We start from the raw sequence: 6459 nt of genomic DNA on the forward strand, positions 1-6459 counted from the left end.
CAACTTGGCTTCCATCAAGACTCTCATTGATGGGATCTCCACCTCTACTGGGAGAACAGCTTCCATGCCGTAGACAAGAGAGAAAGGGGTTGCCCCTGTTGAAGTGCGTACAGATGTACGATATCCATGCAAAGCAAATGGCAGCATCTCATGCCAATCTTTGTGCGTAACAACCATCTTCTAGATAATCTTCTTGATATTCTTATTAGCAGCTTCAACAGCCCCATTCATCTTAGGTCTGTAGGGAGAGGAATTATGGTGTGCAATCTTGAATTCAGCGCACAACTCATCCATCATCTTATTATTCAGATTAGATCCATTATCAGTAATGATCTTATCTGGCACACCATAATGGCAAATCAGCTGGTTCTTGATAAACTTCACAACCACCTGTCTGGTCACATTCGCATACGAAGCGGCCTTAACCCATTCGGTGAAGTAGTCAATTGCTACGAGAATAAACCTGTGTCCATTGGACGCTTTCGGTTCAATCATGCCGATCATGTCAATTCCCCACATGGAGAAAGGCCATGGTGATGAAATCACATTCAGAAGTGTCGGAGGAATATGAATCTTATCCGCATAAATCTGACACTTGTGGCATTTCTTCACATATTTGCAGCAGTCAGACTCCATTGTCAGTCAATAGTAGCCTGCTCTCAACATCTTTCTAGCCATGGCATGTCCGTTGGAATGAGTACCAAATGAACCCTCATGGACCTCAGTCATCAACAGGTTTGCTTCGTGTCTATCCACGCATCTGAGCAAAACCATGTCAAAATTTCTCTTATACAACACTTCACCACTGAGGTAGAAACTACCTGACAACCTTCTCAAAGTTTTCCTATCTTTCACAGATGCCCCAGGCGGGTAGACCTGGTTCTGGAGGAAATTCTTGATATCAAAATACCAAGGCTTGTCATCATCGACTTCTTCAATTGCAAATATGTGAGCTGGTCTATCCAAGCGCATCACGACAATATTGGGGACTTCATTCCAATACTTGACAACAATCATTGAAGCAAGCGTAGCAAGAGCATCTGCCATCCGATTATCCTCTCGAGGAATATGATGAAAGTCAACTTCTGTGAAAAATGTTGAAATCCTTCTTGCATAATCTCTGTATGGAATGAGACTTGGCTGATTCGTCTCCCATTCACCCTTGATCTGATTAACAACCAGGGTCGAATCACCATACACATCAAGATGTTTGATTCTTAAATCAATACATTCTTCAAGTCCCATAATACAGGCTTCGTACTCAGCCATATTATTCGTGCATTTGAAAGTTAGCCTTGCTGTAAGCGGAATATGTGTGCCATGAGGAGTAATGATTACTGCCCCAATTCCATTTCTGTACTGATTTACAGCGCCATCAAACACCATCGTCCATTTGGAACCAGGTTCTGGACCTTCATCAAGTGTAGGCTCATCACAATCTTTCATTTTCAAATACAGAATTTCCTCATCTGGGAAGTCATACTGCACTGACTGATGATCTTCAATTGGCTGGTGCGCTAAATGGTCAGCCAAGATACTACCTTTGATAGCTTTCTGAGCTCGATACTCAATATCATACTCAGACAACAACATCTGCCAACGGGCAATCCTCCCAGTTAAAGCAGGCTTCTCGAAGATATACTTGATTGGATCCATTCTGGTATCAACCAAGTGGTATGATTTATCATGTACTGGCGCAAACGCTTAGCTGCCCAAGCCAAAGCACAGCACGTCTTCTCAAGCATAGAATACCGAGACTCACAATCAGTAAATTTCTTACTGAGGTAGTATATAGCAAATTCTTTCTTCCCTGATTCATCTTGCTGACCGAGTACGCAACCCATCGAGTCTTCAAGCACAGTCAAATACATGATCAGAGGTCTTCCTTCCACAGGCGGAGACAAGATCGGAGGTTCAGACAGATATTCTTTGATACTGTCGAAAGCTTTCTGGCAATCCTTGGTCCAATCATGAGACTGATCTTTCCGAAGGAGCTTGAATATCGGCGCACATGTGGCAGTCATGTGGGATATAAATCTGGAAATGTAATTCAAGCGGCCAAGAAAACCTCGGACTTGCTTCTCAGTTTTGGGTGTAGGCATCTCTTGTATTGCTTTGACCTTCGCAGGATCAACTTCAATACCTCTCTCACTTACCACAAAACCCAACAACTTGCCGGAACGGACTCCAAATGTACATTTGTTCGGATTCAGGCGAAGTCTAAACTTCCTCAAACGCTGAAAAAGCTTCAACAAATGCTCAACATGTTCAACTTCCGTTCGAGACTTAGCAATCATATCATCAACATAGACCTCTATCTCCTTGTGCATCATATCATGAAACAAGGTAGTCATAGCTCTTTGATACGTGGCTCCGGCGTTCTTCAGACCGAAGGGCATCACTCGATAACAGAATGTTCCCCAAGGTGTGATGAATGTTGTCTTCTCCATATCTTCGGGTGCCATTTTGATTTGATTATATCCGGAAAATCCGTCCATAAAGGAAAAGACTTTGAATTTAGCTGTATTGTCTACCAACATGTCAATGTGTGGCAGAGGAAAATCATCTTTCGGACTAGCTTTATTCAAATCTCTGTAATCAACGCACATACGGACTTTTCCGTCCTTCTTAGGAACAGGCACAATATTGGCCACCCATTGAGGATATACAGAAGTCACCAGAAACCCCGCATCAATCTGCTTCTGAACTTCCTCTTTGATTTTCACTGCCATATCAGGATGAGTTCTTCTGAGCTTCTGCTTCACTGGCACGCACTCAGGCTTCAAAGGCAGGAAATGTTGCACAATATCCGTATCTAGACCCGGCATGTCTTCATATGACCAAGCAAAGATATCTGAATATTCTCGTAGCAAGTTAATCAAATCTTTCTTGACAGACTCTTCAAGAAGTGCCCCGATCTTCACCAGACGAACACAATCCTCAGACCCCAAGTTGACTGTTTCCAAATCTTCAAGGTGCGGCTGAATGATCTTCTTCTCATGCTCAAGGAGACGGGAAATCTCATCAGGAATTCCTTCAACATCATTTTCCTCTGCCTCGAATACAGGGGATTCAAAATTGGGAGATGGCGTTGGATCATTATGTTCAATGGGTTTTAGAATCAACCTGCATAATGATTTTGGTTAATGAAAAGCTTTAGAGTTTAAACAGACAAACCATTATGTAGATGAAAAATGTTGCTTTCATTCTTGTTTTTATGGGTTTTTTGTGATCACTGATTTCATGCAAAAGCAAAAAGTGAAAACAAATGGAAAAACAAATGTTTAACAATGCATTAATTGAATGAAAATATCATTGTATATATGCTGCCAACAATGTCATCACTTCTCCTTTTGGCATGGGAGAAGGGTTTTAAACAAAGTGAACAATTACTCTGATCTATGGGTGACTGTAGGAACATCTACAGCGACCCAATTGTGGCAGACACCACCAGGTATGATGAGATTGTTCAGATCTTCTGCATTCTCTTCCAAGATAGCAGCAGCTTCTTCCTCAGGTTGATCGTCGTGGATGAAACCTCCACTCTTGAACAGACCTTGCTCATTGAATGCCCCAGAACAATAGCCAATGCCAGCCCGGGATCTATTGTCTTCCAGCTCGATCACCTTCCCTAAACCAGCAACTGCACCACACTCAATGGCCAGTTTTGCATCACGGTAGGAAGCAAATGATGGAGACTTCTTCTCAATCGGTTCATCAATAGATAAAGCTTGGAACGGAGTTCCAACTTCATCCTCAGCGTCAATATAGGAGAAAGAAGACAAGTGGCTAACCAGGAGAGCCTTTTCTCCCCCTACCACAACCAGTTTCTTGTTTTTCACAAACTTCAGCTTCTGGTGTAGGGTGGATGTCACGGCGCCAGCCTCTTGAATCCATGGTCTGCCTAAGAGACAGCTGTAAGATGGGTGGATGTCCATTACCTGGAAGGTAACCTGGAAATCACTTGGTCCAATCTTGATTGGGAGATCAACTTCCCCAATCACAGTTTTGCGCGACCCATCGAATGCCTTCACAACAACACCACTCTGCCTCATAGGAGGACCTTGATATGATAACTTCGAGAGAGTGGTCTTTGGCAATACATTCAAGGATGATCCAGTGTCCACTAGCACGTTGGACATGGCATCTGATTTGCAATTCATGGAGATGTGTAAAGCCATGTTGTGGTCTCTTCCCTCCTCAGGGAGATCAGCGTCACTAAAACTCAAAGTGTTGCAAGCGGTAATGTTTGCAACTATACCATCAAATTGCTCAATCGTGACGTCGTGATCAACGTACGCCAAATCCAATACCTTCTGCAGAGCCTCCCTATGGGGTTCTGAGTTCAGAAGCAGAGATAAAATGGAAATCTTGGATGGCGTTTGTAGAAGCTGGTCTACAACGTTGTACTCACTCTTTTTGATGAGCTTCAGCATCTCATCAGATTCTTCACTCAAAATGCCACTCGGGCCAACAGAGGAATCGGGAGTCTTTTGTACAGAGGAGGAGGGTTTGGCAACATCAAGTGCCGGATTCCGAACGTTCACAGCCGTCCCAACCGGACGCTCAACAGAGTCAGAAACAGCAGGAGCCTTGGGAGGTGCAGAGAATACTCGACCACTACGGGTCAACCCGCTCACATCAGCGATATTGGTCACAGACGTTGAAGGCAAAGGTATTTCTACCCCATCTTGCACAGCAACAGGGTTGTATCTGAATGGCACAGCTTTGTCTGAAACATAAGGCACAGGGCCTGCAGGCTTGATGACCAAAGACGGAGAAACCTTCGGCTTGCTGCTATCGTAGCGAATAACAACAGGCTCGGGTAATTTGAACACTGGTGAAATAACATTCACTTCCGATTCGTCTTCGTCAACATTACGATTTTGCAAAATCTCAATGGTACCCTCATCCAACAATTCTTGGAGTTCTCTGCGCACCTGATTGCAACCCAGACGGTTAACTGAACAAATGCGGCACCTGTCGTGGTCATGCTCCAAGTGGCTGTACTGACACAGCAACCGATGTAATTCGACCAACGACTGTCTAATATGGCTTACATATTTGACTTTGTATTTGCCAGGGCATCCCTGGACCATATTGACAGATTTCCCATGCGCGGGCAATGGGTTCTTGGTGACATTCGGGCCTGAATCTTCAAAGCTCAAAATTCCACATCTCATGAGGTCTTGAACCTTAGTCTTGAGTGGGTAGCAATTCTCGATATTGTGACCCGGAGCACCGGAATGATAAACGCAGTGCTGGTCTGGTTTATACCACCATTGGGGATTTGCAGGTACGGCAGGAGGTAGGGGTGTTCGCGGTGCGGTTTGGGCGGTTTTAATGTTAAAAATCATCCGAACCGCAAGAGAAAAAAACACGCGGTTCGGTTTGGTTTGGTTGAATATTAAAAAAAAACCAAACCAAACCAATGCGGTTTGAATTGGTTCGGTTGATGCGGTTTTTTACAATACTTTTATTATGTATAATCAATAATAAATAAATACCAAATCATTCATACATAAACATTACCGAATAACAATTGACACATTACCAAACTCATAAAAATAGTATTCATAAAAAAGAGATTTGTAAAAATAGAATTATGAATTACAATTAAACTTTCTCTTTGTTCATAAAAAAACTACATAGTTGATAATTCATAATTCTTCATGTTTGTTCACAATGGCGTTTGTTTTCTCATAATAATATTGAAGTTCGTGTGGCAGATTCTGGGAATGATGAACAGCCGCATTAGGTGGAAGGTTTAACAAGATTAGTAACCGGATTGCCACTGTTAATTCTTTCAAGAGAAGTAGACGGCATTTGAAGAGAATGTACAGGAGGCAAAAAAACACCGGGAACAGTAGAATTGACACTCCTCAGAATGGTAGGGCTGCTGAAAACTATCTACATTAGAAGCATAAGGTCCAGTAAACTTAGGTGCCTGCAACAATTGAAATCAAAGGTTTCTAAAGCTAGAGACATCTATAATCATAAAATCAAAATCCAAACTTAAAATTGACACTGATAAAGTATCCAGCAAAAAGCCATAAAAAATTGATATGCAGCTAATGACATACGTTAAAGAAATTTTTCAATACAGAATATCCAAGTTTCAAATGAATACTTTTATCAAATGAAGTTGTTTTCCGGTTTGAAATCACAAGTTTCATCACAAACAGAATAACAAAAACATTGTTGTTTTGAATCATTTAACATATACGCAGCAGGCAACGCATTGGGATAAAATGTAACATTTAAGAAGTTAATGATCTATGAAGGTTTTGTGTAGAAGTTTTTTGCTCTGAAAGTGATGATTCGAGAATATATAGGGGATGGATTTAACAGAGATTAACTTTGTTAAATCTTGCTAGTTCAAACCAGTTAGAAATTAACTTACTGTTAATTATCTGTTAAGAATTAGTTAGATGAGTTTGTTAGTTTGTTGTTAGGATC

This window comes from Lathyrus oleraceus, chromosome 4 (assembly GCF_024323335.1).
Source record: "Lathyrus oleraceus cultivar Zhongwan6 chromosome 4, CAAS_Psat_ZW6_1.0, whole genome shotgun sequence".
Classification (NCBI taxonomy): domain Eukaryota; kingdom Viridiplantae; phylum Streptophyta; class Magnoliopsida; order Fabales; family Fabaceae; genus Lathyrus; species Lathyrus oleraceus.